The sequence below is a fragment of the Canis lupus genome, chromosome 21 (assembly GCF_003254725.2).
Source record: "Canis lupus dingo isolate Sandy chromosome 21, ASM325472v2, whole genome shotgun sequence".
Lineage (NCBI taxonomy): Eukaryota > Metazoa > Chordata > Mammalia > Carnivora > Canidae > Canis > Canis lupus.
In genome coordinates this window covers 31,509,193-31,525,518 of record NC_064263.1, presented here as the reverse complement: position 1 = coordinate 31,525,518, position 16,326 = coordinate 31,509,193, and the positions used below count along the sequence as shown (strand labels likewise).

Below are 16,326 nucleotides of genomic sequence, written 5' to 3'. Positions count from 1 at the left end.
GAGCAGCCACTTTCCTGGGGCTGAGATAGAGCACCCAAGGAAAAGATCCTTCCCACCTTCAAGGAAGAGCCCCAGACATTGTTGGAGAGGGCACAGCTTTCACTCACTGAATGACAAAGAAGTCGCTGTAGTGCTGCACCAGCAGAGCTTACTGGAAATCCACCCTCTGGAACTTGCCGAGAATCTGCCATTGAGGTGCCAGGAAGGACTGTTCATGAGATGTCTCACCAAAGGTACTCTGCTAGAAAACCACCTGAGAGGGGTGCCAGGGAAAGCTGATGGCCACCGAGTGCTGGAAAGGCCACCTGCGTTGTGGAGGCCGGCACTGAAACAGATGCTCGCATTTCAGGAAGAGGGCCCTGGGGTGCCGAGCCGGGTGCTGGAGAAGCCTGGCCTCCTGGTGGGAGCCTGAGAACACCAAAACTAAGGAACACAAATCCCTTCCTGCTCCATTGTCTGTCCAGCGCCCTCTACTGCCAGAGCTTAGCATTGTGTCAGGTGGTAAAGGTAAAATATTCAAAGGTTCCAATTAATTTTTCGAGAGCAGGCAATGAAGGATTAATTTGGAGTTGAGAGGAAATAAATTTATAACTGGCACATGCAGTACAAAAGACTGGGGCATTATCCTCAACCTATGTACATTTGCTTACTTATAATTTACCTACAGAAAATTCTAACAAATTACATAGAATATACACAAAAAAGAAACCACAAAGATGATATAAATAGAAATTCTATCTTATTCTTTTTTTTTTAAGATTTTATTTATTTATTCATAGAGACACACAGAGAGAGGCAGAGACACAGGCAGAGGGAGAAGCAGGCTCCATGCAGAGAGCCCGACGTGGGACTTGATCTAGTGTCTCCAGGATCACGCCCCAGGCTGCAGGCGGTGCTAAACCGCTGCGCCACCGGGGCTGCCCAAATTCTATTTTATTCTTGCACCTCAATGTACTTCACTCAAACTTGTCAGCGACCACAGCCAAACTACTTACTCTGTGACATCTTTCTCATCTTTGTAACTCATAATAATCTCCTCATTCATTCCACTCCTATATGAATCCCGCTATGTACTGCTCCTTCAGTGTCACACAAGTGTACCTCACCCCCGCCCGCTGCCCAACAACAGCAGGGGCACAGGTCACACTATACTATTCCCCACAGGGCTTGATAAAAATTACAGTCATCACAAACTTCTAATAGTTGAGTCACTGACTCTTTTTTATTTGCAAAACCACTTTTCTGAGGTACACTTGACATATAAAAACCTAGACAATTTAATGTATACAACTTGATAAGTTTGAGGATAATGCCTATACCCCCAAAACTATCACCCCAATCTATGCCACAAATATATCCATCATCATCCACTATTCTTAAATAACATCAATATCTACTGAACACCATTTTTCTTTACTATTCAAATAACTGGGAACCCTGGGTGGCACAGCGGTTTAGTGCCTGCCTTTGGCCCAGGGTGCGATCCTGGAGACCCAGGATTGAATCCCACGTCAGGCTCTCGGTGCATGAAGCCTGCTTCTCCCTCTGCCTGTGTCTCTGCCTCTCTCTCTCTCTCTCTCTGTGACTATCATAAATAAATAAAAATTAAAAAAAAAAACAAATAACAATGAGCCAGAGGAAGTACATGTTTCCAAAGTTTAAATTATGATGTCTGGGTCCTTTTTTAAAACTCAGTCCTCAAAGGATACGAGGCAAGAGCACACTTAATAAAATGCATTTGTTGTTGTCAGTTGGAACATTTGTTGTACAACTTTCTAATGAGTTTACATAAATACTCTCTCAATCCCAGTACAGACATTCAGGGCAGCTATGCAGACCCAGTTGCCTTACTGGAGAGACCCTTATCTCTTCTCCATCTCTGAGTGCTTAGACAGCACCTGTAATAGAAACTTCTGTGTTTATGTTTCTTTTGGAAGGAAAAAGCCCACTTCCTTTGAGATCATTTATGTCAGGAGTCTAAAGATGCGTAAAATCCCTCCCTGGGGATGTCACTGGGTAAAATCTCTCTCTCTCTCTCTCTCTCTCTGTGTCACACACACACACACACACACACACACACACACACACACAAGCACACATTTCCCAAACCTTCAGAGATGGCCTGTCAAGCCAGTTGGGATTTGGCCAAAGAACCACACAACTGCTCACCATCAGGGACCTCCTCAGGCTCATAGCAGACCTACACCTGCAAAGAAAAACAAGGACCAGTGGTCTCTCTGCTCCCCTCACTCCATCCTGTTCCTCCTACTCCCATGGGGTTTACTTTCTGGAAAACATATTCACAAGCCAGTCATCCCAGATCACCCATACAGTAGGCTCTGGCACAGGGTGCTGGTTGTTCATTAGTTTTTTCTTCCTTTCTGCTCACTCTCAGGCCTGTTACACTCCTGGCGATGTCTGTAACTCAGATAGAATCCTCCTAGTCCTGGGTATTCAAATAGCAGCCTATCTTTCAACTGAGCCCACTGTTTGTCTGAGGATACTTTGCTTAACGGAGTGGCCAATTGTTGACAAAACAGAGCTCAGCCTCATCTCAAATTTCCACTTCCATCTTCAGAATCGATGAGCATTCTGGAAAGTGCATCATTAATCCCATTACATCATCTTATTGAAGACACTGGTGTGGTGTTTACAAAAGGAAATGCTTTCTTTCCCCATCAAATCAATGCTGACAGGCTAAGGGTCTGGGCAGGGAACGAGCAGTCTGGCGCTTCTGTCCAACACACCCCCCATATGGGGAGCCCGTAACTCTGAAGTTACTCTCAAAAGTAGGCCAGCCTCACCACTGCATCGAGCATTAGGTGACTCCCATCAGACAGGCTGCCCAAAGCCATGGGAACTCTCTTGTACTGACTGCAGGAGCTTGACCCTGGTTAGCCACATCCCTGGCCAATTAGCACAGATGGTGGAATCTTGAAAATGTAACCACTGCCCCAAATGACACACAGATAATACTTTACTTCTATTAAAGATCTTAGGAACTGTTGAACTATTAGTTTCTTCCCCCACTGAAGTTCATGATATTCAACCATTAAAAATAGGAACTACATACCACTTTATATTTTCAAAGTACAAAAAAAATCACTAAAAATTATTTTTAAAATCTTGGCTATTCATACAGGAGCAGAACTTTTTAAGGCAGACATTTGAATCTGGATGGTTTTAAGACAAGAGCATTCTATCCTAAAAATCACTGATTTTATTATCAAGTGGGTGCTACCCTCATCCCTGGCCTCACTTCTATGTGATCATCACTCCCAAATAAGATGAGGGTTAGAGACAGGGTCAGAGCTGGGAATCCTCTAAACACAGTTGCTTTACACATTTTTTAGACAAGTTTATAAGTGCTGGAAGTTTGTTTGTTTTTAGGCAGTGTCAAAACACACAGAGTATTTATTTCCTTTTTTTTTTTTTAATTTTTTTTTTAAGTAGGCTCCATGCCCAATGTGGGGCTTGAACTCAAGACCCTGTGATCTAGGGGATGCCTGGGTGACTCAGTGGTTGAGCATCTGCTTTCAGTTCAGGTGATGGTCCCGGAGTGTGAGGATCAAGTCCCACACCGGGCTCCCCTCAAGGAGCATGCCTCTCTCTCTGTGTCTCTCATGAATAAATAAAATCTTAAAAAAAAAAAAAAGACCCTGAGATCTAGAGTCACCTGCTCTACCAGCTGAGTTAACCAGGCACTCAGTATAGGGTTTATTTTCTACCTCTTGCCCCGCCCTCATTTCTTTTGGAAAAATCATGCTCTCAGGTTGAATGTTGGTGGTGGCAATAATAGCAACACCAGTGATAAAAGGAGCTGGGGATGTGGCAATGGGGGAGAGGAGTGGAAAGAGAGAGGCATAGGGAGGCCTGAACAATGAGTCTTGGGATAAGGAAGATGATGGGAAGTCACCATAGGCCACAGGACTGCATCTTGGAGGTCCATGTCTGTGAGGCAGATGTGGGTGGACAGGACTGCAGGCTTGAGCCTGCACAACAGACCAGCGCATGCGGGCAGCTCAGGCAGGAGCCATGGGCTGTCCTTCAAAGTGGCATTATTTATATACCTCCTCGGTATTTATCAGAAGATACGTTGCCTGTACCGGTGGGTCAAGAAAGACGGTTGTTGGAGGCAGCACTGCTCTCCCCTCCATCACCATCTTCCCATGAAGTGGACCAGTATCATCAGAAGACATGACAATGAGCATCCACTGCTGTCGGGGCTATTCAGGAATGTCCATGCGCTCCCTCTGTGGCTTATTGTGGTACTTGTTCCAACTACATGTAATATTCTCCTGGAGAGAAATTTTGATTAATAGTTTCCTCCACCACAGTGTTTTAGCATTTTTTATTGATTACTTCTCTGGAAATCTGTCTGGCCAGCCTGCCCCTATTCAAGCTCTGATGTATCATCTATTCATCAAAAACTACACTGGGGGACAAAATGCTGTAGGTGGATCCCACCGGCACAAGTGATTCACAGGGCGGAGGGGATCTGTGATGGAAACACCAGGAACACTAGCAGCGTTCGTTAGTGTGCTAGACGCAAACCAGGATACAGACGCATTTTCATTACAGAGTTGAGAAGGCATTGTTCAAAGCCTATTTTTATACTGGGAACAGATATTTGGAAGTGTGGTATAATGGAAAAAACATAGGTTTCAGAACACAGGCTTTAAATATGCCTAACATTCAGGTTTTCTTTTGCCCCTTATTACCTGTGTGACCTTAGGCAAGGAATGAACTCCTTTATGCCCAATCCCCTCTTCTGTAAAATGGGCATAACACCTATTTCCCAGTTCTAAAAATTCGTTGGGATACATAAAAGCCCTGAAACTGGGCTCTGGCACCTAGGAAGTGTGTATCGCTCGAGTTCTTTTCTCCTGCCTTACATCCTGCCTGCCTCCCTACCCCCACCCCACCTGGAAACTGGTGGAGAATCCAGCACCAACCAGGGTTCAACTGCTGTTGAGCTGTTTGTTGACCATCCCAATGATTTCTAGGAAAGAAAATATTTTTCCAATTTAGACTTTTTTTTCCCTCCAGTGGGTATACGCAGCACCCAGGAGAGAGACTTGCATGGATGGGGTATTGAGACAAGTGAGAATTCAAAGAAAGTGAAATAAAAGGAGTGAATTTTGTAAGGATGCGTGCCCATGGGTGATGACACAGGTCTCCAGGAGCTGAAAAAAGGCCAGTTCGCATCTCCTGGAGCCTGGTCCATACTGGAGAAACCATGCCTACCATATTGTCTCCATGCCCAGTGGAGGCAGGGCAGCTCTGTATGCTCTGCTATAGGCTCTCCTCTGCTAGCTATAGGTCTCTTTCATCTCCTGGTGGAGGGTTGTTGTTTTTCATAGAGGAAAAAATACACATTTCACAAAGCCTACAATTTTTACCATTTGTAAGTGTACAAATCAGTAGCGTTATGTACATGCACTATGTGCCACCGTCATCACTACCCATTTCCAGAACTTCTGCATTATCCCAGACATGCTATATCCATTAATTACTCACTTCCCCTTCCCATCCCCTGACAACTCCCACCGAGGAGTGGGTGGTGGTGACAACTAGGCACAGGGACCCACCTGAAATTTCCTATTCCAAATCCACTTGTGAATCTTCTGACTCCTCTGCAAGTCACTCCCCAAAAGCTGTAGTGAGCTCAAAACCACATCATGGCATGGCGTATGGCCCCTCTGCCTGAAAGGCCTTCCATACTCCTCCCACCCCATCCCCAGCTGTGGCTTGTACCCTCCTCAGTGTGTGGAGATTGGCTCCCTTCCCTTCTCCAGGATCAAACCGACTTCAACTACCTTCTGATAACTGCTAGAATCGAGAAATACACACACCACAGCCAGGATGAGACCTGATCTGACGTCCATGGCTGGGTAGGAAATCTAAAGATCTAGGGAGACAGTAAAAGCAAAACCCATTTTGCAAAAGGACTAGCTCAATTCCTAAAAACCACTCATCCACAATCTGAAAATCCAGAAGGATTCTCTTCTAAAAAAAAAAAAAAAAAAAAGTCTGGTGGCTCTGATACCTGGAAGGGATTAAATGCTAAAAATAGCTCAAAGCATTAAGAATGCTGAGGGAGTACACAGTTCATGAAGCAGAGGGCAGTAAAACCTGGCATTAAATGCTAACAAGAGAGGAGTTCTTCCAAAATGATTGGGATCTGTGAATCACTGGAAGCCTCTTCCATTAAATGCAAAAGCAATTTTCTTTAATAGCAGCACAATTATGGACCTTACTGTCCAACCCTGTGTGTTAATAAAATACTAAATGCCTAGGAAAGGATCCAAAACTGACCTGAAATGAAGAAAATGAACTATGGATTAGATTCTCTAACGCCTCCCTGTTTTGGGCGAAGCCATGCTGATGGCCAGGTGGCATTTGCAGGGCCATCTGGTGACATTTCTTTTTGGGAACAGATTAAGGGAGACCGGGGAGGGTGGTACAGAGGCCAACACAAGATTCTCAGGTGGCTTCCTGGAGCTAGTGTATGTCTTTTGTGGGGGGTGGGGGGAGGGGATCCCTACTTTTTTCTAGAAGAGTGTGGTCCAGCTATAGTCATTAAGCATTGCATGATCTTATGGAGGACTCCTTCTATGCAGAGAGTATTCTTTTAATTATGAAATGTAATTCTAATTTATTAACATGAAATGCAGGTATTAAGAGAAGTCCCTCATTAGGAATTATGCTTGCTTCCTTCCTCTCACTCTTCTAAGATGAGAGGGGAATAAATGCAGCTAAAGATAAGTTTCTTCTTCTTGGAATTGCTTCCCACTCTGATGCCACAGACTTGGTGTCTGCCAGATGGTGGCTTCTCCTTCAGTTTCTATGGGCATCCCAGGGCCTAGCATCCAGCCTAACTAGCAATGTTTGCTGGTTCACCGGACCTTGGACCCTTCTTCCCTTCATGCTCTGCTCTGAGTTATAGACCTCCAGCTCAGTACAACAAGACTCCCAAATTTCCTCTGTTGGGCCTCCATCTCTTCAACAAGCTGTTGTCCACATCTGCTGTGAAAGAACACTGAGAACTTTCCCTCTAGGCCTACGTGGAAGCACCGCAGAGCCGCAAACTTCCTTGCTCCCCAGGGCCAGCAGCATCCTTTAGCACAGGGATGCTGGCCCTAAGATCCTGACAGCTGCACCTGAGACTTCCCATTCCCCAGTGCCTAGCCCTGCAAGCATTACCCTAATTTGATTGGAATATTTGCATAATAACTATTTGAAAGTAGTATTGGCTAATTGGTGCCAGCCCTTCTTTCAGACACACTGACTAAGACCCCTCAGCTTCCAAAGAGAGAGAGAAGAAGCCAGACAAGCTTCCTCTGAAGGCTGCACACTGGATTTGGGTTTGTCCAGGGCTGCCTGGCTCCCAGGGAAACCCTGACCTCAGGACATGTGGACAATGGGAATTAAAGGCCCGTCCAGTTGTTCAGGGACAGAGGCCACACCCACCTGCAGAGGGTACCCTCTGAGACACACAATGGTGCATTCTGCTTCTTTCCCGAAACACATGAAAGCAAAGAAGCAGGCCAAATCATGTCACAACTCTATCAAAATGGCCAACGAATAGCCATGGGCAGAGATCACATGGGAAAGACATATCCAAACCTTAACCTGTCCAATGTGTGACTCTGGACAGAGGGATTGTGAACAACTTTGTATTCAGGATTATCTATCCTTCTGCTCTTACTCAAGTTTTCTGGTTTGAGCCTATCACCCAATAAAAGGAAAAGCCAACAACTTGATTTGAAAAGTAAAATATATCCTAAAATATAAAACAGACCAAACTTAAAGGGAGACTAAGTTTAATAAATTGCATTTTGTAGTTATCATAAAAGAACTCATTGGGCCAGCACATATCAAAAGACCACAAGCTCCCTGAGGGCAGGGGCTCCTGCATATACCCTCTCAGCACCCAGCTCGGTCTCACCCTTCTCAGAGAAGACAGTCACTGGATGGGGCTGCACTCAACCTCTTGCTTGTGTGGGGTCTCCCCATCCGCTGTGACAGGGGAGGAAGTGCCCTACCCCAGCCGGCCACCATTGGTTCCTCTGTCCAGTCCCACTGGTCCTGGGGCTCCTGGCCATGGGGCACCCTCTGCCGCTCATTCTCGCTCTCCTGCATCTTGAGACTCTTCCTCTTCACCTGTCAGCAATTCAAAGGTCCCTTCCATCTCGACAAAACCGCCTTAATTCCAATCTCTTTTCTTTGCAGACAAATGAGTCACAGAGCTATTTCAACACAATGCCTCCCTGTCTGCTCATCTGCTCTTCAGCTGGCTCCATGCTGGCCTCGTTCCTTACTGCTGACTTCCCTTCCTAGGATCACCAGTATTTCCCATCCTAGACTCCAATGGGTTCTTTCAGTCCTTTCTTAATTGACACACCAGTGCAACTTTTAAACCTACCAGACCGCCCCCAGGTCCTTGAAACATTCTTGTAGTGACTTCTGTGACACATTCAGCCAGTTTTCCTTTTCAATCTTGGGGTGTTCCCCCTCAGGTTACCATAAGTCTCAGGAATTGGTCCCGCACTCTCCTTTCCTCACCCTAGATTCTTAAGTAACTTCCTCAACCTCTAAGATTCAAAGGGCATAAACAATACATGTTGACAATTCATAAATTCTTACTTCCAACTCAGACCCTGCTTCTGAACCACCGCCTTGGGTATCCAATCACTTTTTGTGTTTTGCACTGAATGTGTCACTGGATGCACAAACAACATAGGCTAAAAATGTCATGCATGAGCTTATCAACACCAAAAATATAAATACTTCTTTATCTAACACTCCCTATCTTGATAAATACCAGCACCTTTTTTGGAGGGGGTGGTTCTTACTCTGGAAACCAGGAAATAATTTTGATGATGTCCATTCTTTAAGTCTCAGAGAAAATAACAGAGAGACAGGAAAAGAATTTATCCTCACATCTTCAGCAACTAAAACTCTGGACCAAGTATGTGAAATGACGATTTCCAAAACACTGAACACCAGGCAGGGAGGATAAGTGATACTTGGATGATAAGAAAGAAAGGAGATGAGTCCTACAAGGAGCTTGGCTCACTACCCGGAAAGAGTTTTCAAGACACAGCATGGAGAGATGAAAACCCCTGGCAGAGCCCAGAGGGCTCCGAGCATGGGGAAAGGCACTTGGGAGTCCAGAAAGGTCAACCCAGCTAGAGTCCTGGGAGGAGAAAGATGGATAAAACACCACTGAAAGAAATTAGAGAAGATGTGTTAAATGGAGAGACATATGCTCTCCATTATTAGGAAAACTCAGTATTTTTAAGATATCCATTCTTTCCAATTTGATTTTTATAATCAATGAAACTCCAATCAAAATTCCAACAGCATGTACATTAGTATGTATGTGTGTGTGAGAGATAAGACTTAAGCTAGCTATAAAATTCATACGGAAATGCAAAGAACCTAGAATAATAAAAACCACTTTGAAATAGGACAAAATCGAATACTTATATTACCTGATTTCAGGACTTATAAATCTACAAAAATCAAGACACTGTGGTATATTGGAGAAGACAGACAAATAAACAATGGAAGATAGAGTCCAGAAACAGATCCACATATCTGATCAACTGATTTTCTTCAAAAGCGAAAAAGGCAGTTATATAGATGAATTATAGTCTTGTCAATGGTGGTGTTCAAACAATTGAATGCCATATACAGAAAAAAAAGAACTCCAATCCATACCTCATAATATATATAAAAACTACTCAAAATATATCAGAGTCACAAATTTAAGAGCTAAAGGTATAAAACTGCTCAAAGAAAACAGGAGAAAATCAGACTATATAAATTTGAATTAGGCAAAGATTTCTTTGACATGTCAGTAAGTGCACACTCCATAAAAGATTAAATGGATAAAATGGACTTGAACAAAATTAAGAACTTTTCCCTTTCAAAAGACAATAGTAAGAGAATAAAAACACAAGCTATAGCTGCAAAGAAAACGTTTGCACCTCAAATGTTTGATAAAAGAGTGGCATCCATCATACACAAGACCTCTCACAATTCAATAATAAGAAAGCAAATAACTCAATTAAAAATGGACAAAAGATTTAAATAGACATTTCATCATACATGATAAGCTCATGGTAGATAAGTATATAAAAAGATGTTCAACATCATAAATCAGTAGGGAAACACAAATTAAGGCCCAATGAGATTCCGTTTTATACCTGTTAGAATGTATAAAATTAACGACCAACCTTACCAAGTGCTGGTGGTAACGCAGAGCAACAAGGACTTTCATACACAGCTAGTGTGGAGGTAAAATGATTGAGCTGTTCGGGTGAACAGTGTGGCAGTTTCTTAGAAGGTAACTATATAACTACCATATATATATATATATAATCCAGGCAGTCTACTCTTAGGGACTTATCCAAGAAACATGAAAGCATATGCCCCTACAGCAGCTTATTTGAAATAGTCTCAAACTGAAAAGAATCCAAATAATCCAATAATAATAATCCAAACAAGCAATGGATAAATAGTTGTATATCCATGTAATGGAAGAGTACTCAGCAATAAAAGGAGTGAACTACTCATATGTACAACACAGAAAAAATCTCAAAATCATGATTTTGATTGAAAGAAGCCTAACAAAACAGAGAACATACTGTATGGTTCTTATGTATATGAAATTCTGGGAAAATCCTAGCCATCCTACAGTGACAGAATCTAGCTTGACAGGTGTCTGAAGGGCTGGAGGACGCATACCAGGGAGGTGACACAGGAAGGGATTATCAAGGGGTAGAAGACAAGTTTTGGGGGTAACAAATATGTTCATTATTTTGATTGTGTAAGTGGTTCCACAAAATGTATACATGTCAAATACTGTCAAATTGTACACCTTAAACACATGCAGTTCATTGTATACCAATTATTCTTCAAACAAAACTATTTTTTTAAAACCTAGAATCTGTTCTTTTCCTCCCACTCTATTACCACCAGCCTGGAGGGAGAAATCATCATCTCCCTCCTGGCCTTCTACAACAGCCTGACCCTTTCCTTGCTGGGTCCCCTTATCCATTCTCTATGCTGCAGCCAAAGTGTTTTGTTTTTGTTGTTGTTGTTGTTGTTGTTGTTGTTGTTGAAGAACATAAACCTACTTGTATCACTTCACTGCTCAAAATCCTTCAAAAATTACTCATAAAGATTGAAACACTTGTTCTTGTTCCTGCCTGAATTCTAGTCTCACAACTCCATTGTGTTTCCCTCTTTTTAACCACTCTGCACTTTCTGCTCCTGGAACTTGCCAGAGTTGTGTCTGTCCCAGGGCCTTTGTACAAGTCAGTCCCTGGACTTGGCCTTTTTCCAGATGAACTCCCAACCTTCCTTTTGTCACAGTTTCGATGGTTTCTAGCCATTCTTCTTTGACGCGCTAATGGGTTAGGTCTTAAAAGTAACACTTACCTCTGTCTCCTTTGTGGAACCAGCCACATACATATGTAATCAATTGTCTCTGTAATTTTTGTCTTTACTCTCCCTTCTCCTCATATTCCATCTCCCAAGACCATAAGCTCTAAGACAGTACTTGATACCTAGTACATTGTCTTGTACATAGTAGGTACCCAAAAACATTTGCTGAATAAATGATAGACTAAGAATTCACTTCCTGAGTTCCAAATTAGATTTTTCCTAACCCACACATGCAAAATCCGTCCTGTATCTGACAGCCAAGTAGACTTTTTCTAGAATTACTTATGTCTCAAATTGTTAAGAATTAGGAAATGTAATGAAGCAATAGCTTAAGTATTAAATACTTTAAAACCAAAATATTAGACTTAGAAAAGTTAGCAATGTTTGGCACAGCTGAACTAATAGATCAGCTGAGGTTTTTAAAAAGTCAGTCATGCTCATTGTAACGATACATTTACTCTGAAAGTTACACCCCAAGATAGTCACAAAGTTAGTTAAGGAGACAGTTAACAAAGCATGGAGGAAATAGGAGGAAGAAGAGGAAAGAGAGGCAGGACCTTGCAGGAAATGAAATCACAGCCTCCTGCAGAAAGGTGACCACGGACCCAGCACTACCATGTATTTTAGCAAACAGTGGCCTAGATTCTCAGTGTAGTTGAGTGTGTGGGGCTGGAAAGATAAAGATTGCAAACATGGCCATTTTCCAGAACAGCTTCCTAAGAAACAGCCTACCTTCCCCTCTCGTTTACTCCCCCACTATGTTTATAGACTCCCCTTAATTAGAGCATTTCAGCATGGAAGCAGAATCCAATCTGAAAGAAAATTTCCCTTGAGAGCCATCTGTCAGAATTGGACTATACTTAGCTACTGGACAGTAAGGCTGTATTGTAAATACCACAGACTGCTTTGATTCTCCAAAGGCTCAAAACTCATTTCTAAGCAAGCAAATGCCAATCCATGGGATCAGGCTTTCCATCAGGAACTGGCTTGCTATTTTGGACACGAATGCTTCCACAGGTAGAAGATCATTAAAAGCTGTCCCAGGGGAACATCCTACCTGACTAGTCGCACCTTTCTTCAGGGATGAAACTGCCGCCCTGACAACTCCATTAACTTTTCCTTTAGCTGTTTCAGGGTTGCAGGAGATTTTCATTGAGCTAGGCTGTCCCCACGTGTTCAGCTGAGGAGCTGTTGGGTTGTGTAAAGGGGAGGCCAAGGAGAGCCCCCTCCAGCTCCATGCAATGCCAGCCTCTCCCTCAGGAGCGCTCGGCTCACAATGCGCACACCTGCCTTCGGTACCTTCCCCCAGGCAGCAAGCGGACTCTTGGCTGTAAAAAGAGCATGCAAGATGAGATGGGGGTGGGTGGGAAAGAGTCCCTTCCCTCCTTCATCATTACCCTCCATTTCAGAGGCCACGCGAGTCAGGGTCTCCCCTGCTGTTCTATCACACTGCGGTAGACTCCACTGTGTCGTGCCCACATCCCCTTGGCCAGACTGCTGCACCCATTCCTCAGCTGCTGACCACTGGCTGCAAACAGCTCATGGCTGCATCCTTCTTGGGAGAGTTGCCCTCCGCCGAAGGCAGTCACCTTAAAAATCACGGACTAGTTACACCCTCTCCCCCAGAAATGGCCTGCAGCAGATGACAAACCAGTTCGGGGTTTAAAGGCAGCCCACTCCGCTTGACTCAGGATGGGATACCCCTGTGGTGCCTTTCATGCTCCACAGCTGCCAATGGGATCAGGCTCAAGACAGGCTCTCACCAGACCTTCACCCTTGCCTATCCTCCTCCCCTTACTTCCTTACAGACTTCGTGAGAGCAGTGCCTCAGGAAATCACCTGCACAAGGATCCCTCCCAGCCTCTACTTCTGGGGAATCCCTACTCCAGATACACACACTATATTGGAGCTATGCTCATTTTGTTCACTTATTCATTTTTTTTTTTACTCAAAAGCATTTATCATCTATTTCTTGGGTTAATAAAGAAAGACATGGTCACTGACTTTGTCCTCAAGGTGCAACTAGCTTAGTGGGGTGGGTCAGGATCAACAGATACCTCCAGTCAAATGGGATCAAGGCTCTGAAGAGTTGCATATAGGATACTTTGGACACCTGATCTGTTCTGGGTGGATACAGTGGGCGCGGGGGCTGACTTAATGAGGTGATGGTTGAGTGTGGGACTTCTAAGACAAGTAACATTTAGTTGAACAGAGAAGAGGAGTGGGAAAAAAAGGTCATTGCAGACAGAGAATAGTATGTATAGAGAACACATACATGAGTGAGCAATTAGAGAGAATAAACTGGAATCACAGAAGAGAATTGGTTGTCCAAGGCTTATGGCAGTCATTGCTATTGGATCCTGGTCTTCTCGTTTGCTGGGCTATGATACTGCTTCTTAAACCTTCCCACAGCCCTCTAGTCAGCTACCACCAGTTGATTAATGTTGATCCTCCATGTGAAAACTTCATGCCATTTTTTTTTTGGCACATACATTTTTATGTTTTATCTTCCATTATGCATCTCCAAATCTACAAACTTCCCTGCTTCTGCTCCTGTCCTTTTCCTACTAACCCCTGATAACAAAGAAAACAATGTCCCTGTGTGTATCTAAAGTCAACCCTTGGACCTGTATTTTGGATTTTGTCCCCTATTTTCTCAGGGAACTTGTTCTATTGATTATCCTACTCTCTCGGTATTTTCAAACTCTACCTATTCTGACTTTTCATTAGCTTTTTTTTTTCTCATTTAATTATTTATTTTCCCTTTCAAAGGTGATTTTGAAATTTTTGTTTTTAATTTAAATACAGTAAAATTCAGTTAGACAGTTGAATGAGATTTTTGACTAATGCACAGAGGCTTGTACCCACCACCACATTTATACTAGGCAGTTCCATCAGTTCCCCCCAATTCCCTCTTATTGCTCTTTTGCACCCACTGCATCTACTGGCCCCAACTCCTGCAACCACTGATTTGTTCTCCATCCCTGTAGTCTGTTTTTGTTTTGTTTTGTTTTTGTTTTTGTTTTTTGCCCTTTTGCACCCACTCTATCTCCTGGCCCCAACTCTGGCAACCACTGATTTGTTCTCCATCCCTGTAGTCTGGTTTTTTTGATGATATCATATACACAGATCCTACAGCATGGAGCTTTTTCAGTCTGCTCTCACTGAGCATAATGCATCTGATATTCATCCATGTTACTGTGTGTGCATCATGCACACATTGTTCCCTTCATTACTGAATACTATTCAGTAGCATCAATAGTATTAATAGTATAGATGTAACATTTTATCCACTTATCCACTGAAGGACATTTGTTTCCAATTTTTGGTAATTATGAATAAGGCTGCTGTAAATATTCACATACAAATCCATAGAGTTTTTTTATAAGTGTTTTTATTTCTCCTATAAATGTTCTCTTTTCCAAATTCCACCTAAAATAATGAAAATATAGGTAGATTTTATAGAGAAAAATATCAGTACCCTGCTATCTCTTGAGCTGTTGGTACTGCCTCCATGTACGTTACACAGGAATCCCAACAGAGCCAGCCTGCTTGCTCAGCTTTCTGCTCTGTCCTTCTCCTTGTCCACCTACTTATATGTCTAGATGGGATATTGCAATTCAGACTCAGATTCAATGAGAAGTTCTTGAGCATCTCCTCATGTGCCACTGGGGCAGACCCTAGAGACCAAATAACTTGACATTAATTTCCAACCCCCTCATCTGGTCACATTCCAGCATAGAGGGTGAAAAATTAAAAATTGTGTTTTTAATATCATTCTTAAATGTGGTTATTAGACATAGATTTGGCCAGTAAGAAATAAGCAGAAGACACTGGTGTGACTTCTAAGAAAGCTTTACTTTCCTGATGGAAAGTTTGAGAGGTAGTAAGTACTACTCTTTCTTCCTGACACTTTCCTTTTGTCTCAAATGCAGGCAGAAGTGATGTCTATAATCATATTATTTTATAATTGTCTGATTGAAAGTATTATATAAGTAGATTGATAGGCTTAAGGAAATTTTTAACAGATATTGAATATGTGAAAGAGGATTATACAAATGACCAAAGCTTTGGGAATCAAAGCTTCTAGGAATGAAAACTGCATTAATACCTGGGAGGATCAATGGATTCAGTCTATAGCTAATTAGAAATGGATAAAGAGAGATATATAGAACTGAAAGACAGATCTTTAAAAATTACCCAGGATGCATCAGCAACAGAAAAAAGTAAACAAAGGAACAAACATAAAATACATAGTGAGAGGTCTAAAAATATGTATTTCCAGGAGGAAAAAACAGAAAGTGTCAGGGAGAAACAATATTTGAAGAGATTGTGGCTGGGAATTTTCAGAATTAATGAGATACTCATCCCCAGACTCAGGACACCCTGTGAATCCTAAGGAAGATAAATAATTTTTTTTAAAATCCACAACATTTATGTTATCAAATCGCAAAGAGAAACGTTAATACAGAGAAGAAAAAAGTGTACAATTAGATTGTACCTGATTTCTCAAAACCAAGCATTTGGAGGCAATGAAATAATAGATTCATTTGCTGAGAAAAAAATTATCCACAAAAGACCTGTCTACTCATGTTTTCTCAGTTGTAAATGTGAAATAGTGTTACTTTCAAACAAATAAAAACTGAGAGAATTAACATTGGCAGACCCTTTATACCAGACATAGAAGGTTGTGTGGGTCAGTTCTACTAAATATAGAAAGAAAAAATTATTTCAATTGTTCACAAAATCCTCAAGAGAATAGGAAAAGAGAATGCTCCATCAACTCATTTTGATCATGAAACCAGATGAACAGAAAACAAGAAAATAAAATTAGAAGCTGATCTCACTCATTAATTTACTTACAGA

The 16,326-nt window shown here is 42.4% G+C and overlaps 1 protein-coding gene and 1 long non-coding RNA gene across 3 annotated transcripts in view; one reads left to right on the top strand and one right to left on the bottom strand.

Annotated features, from left to right (window-relative positions):
• The window catches only part of SYT9 (synaptotagmin 9), a 192,162-nt gene that overhangs the window by 97,441 nt on the left and 78,395 nt on the right, over positions 1 to 16,326 (bottom strand). The window lies entirely within an intron of this gene.
• Positions 10,241 to 16,326, top strand: part of LOC118351840 (uncharacterized) — a 29,632-nt gene continuing 23,546 nt past the window's right edge. Inside the window, exon 1 of the long non-coding RNA XR_004807991.2 lies at positions 10,241 to 10,357. This is a non-coding gene — a long non-coding RNA (uncharacterized LOC118351840). The remainder of the gene's footprint in view (positions 10,358 to 16,326) is intronic.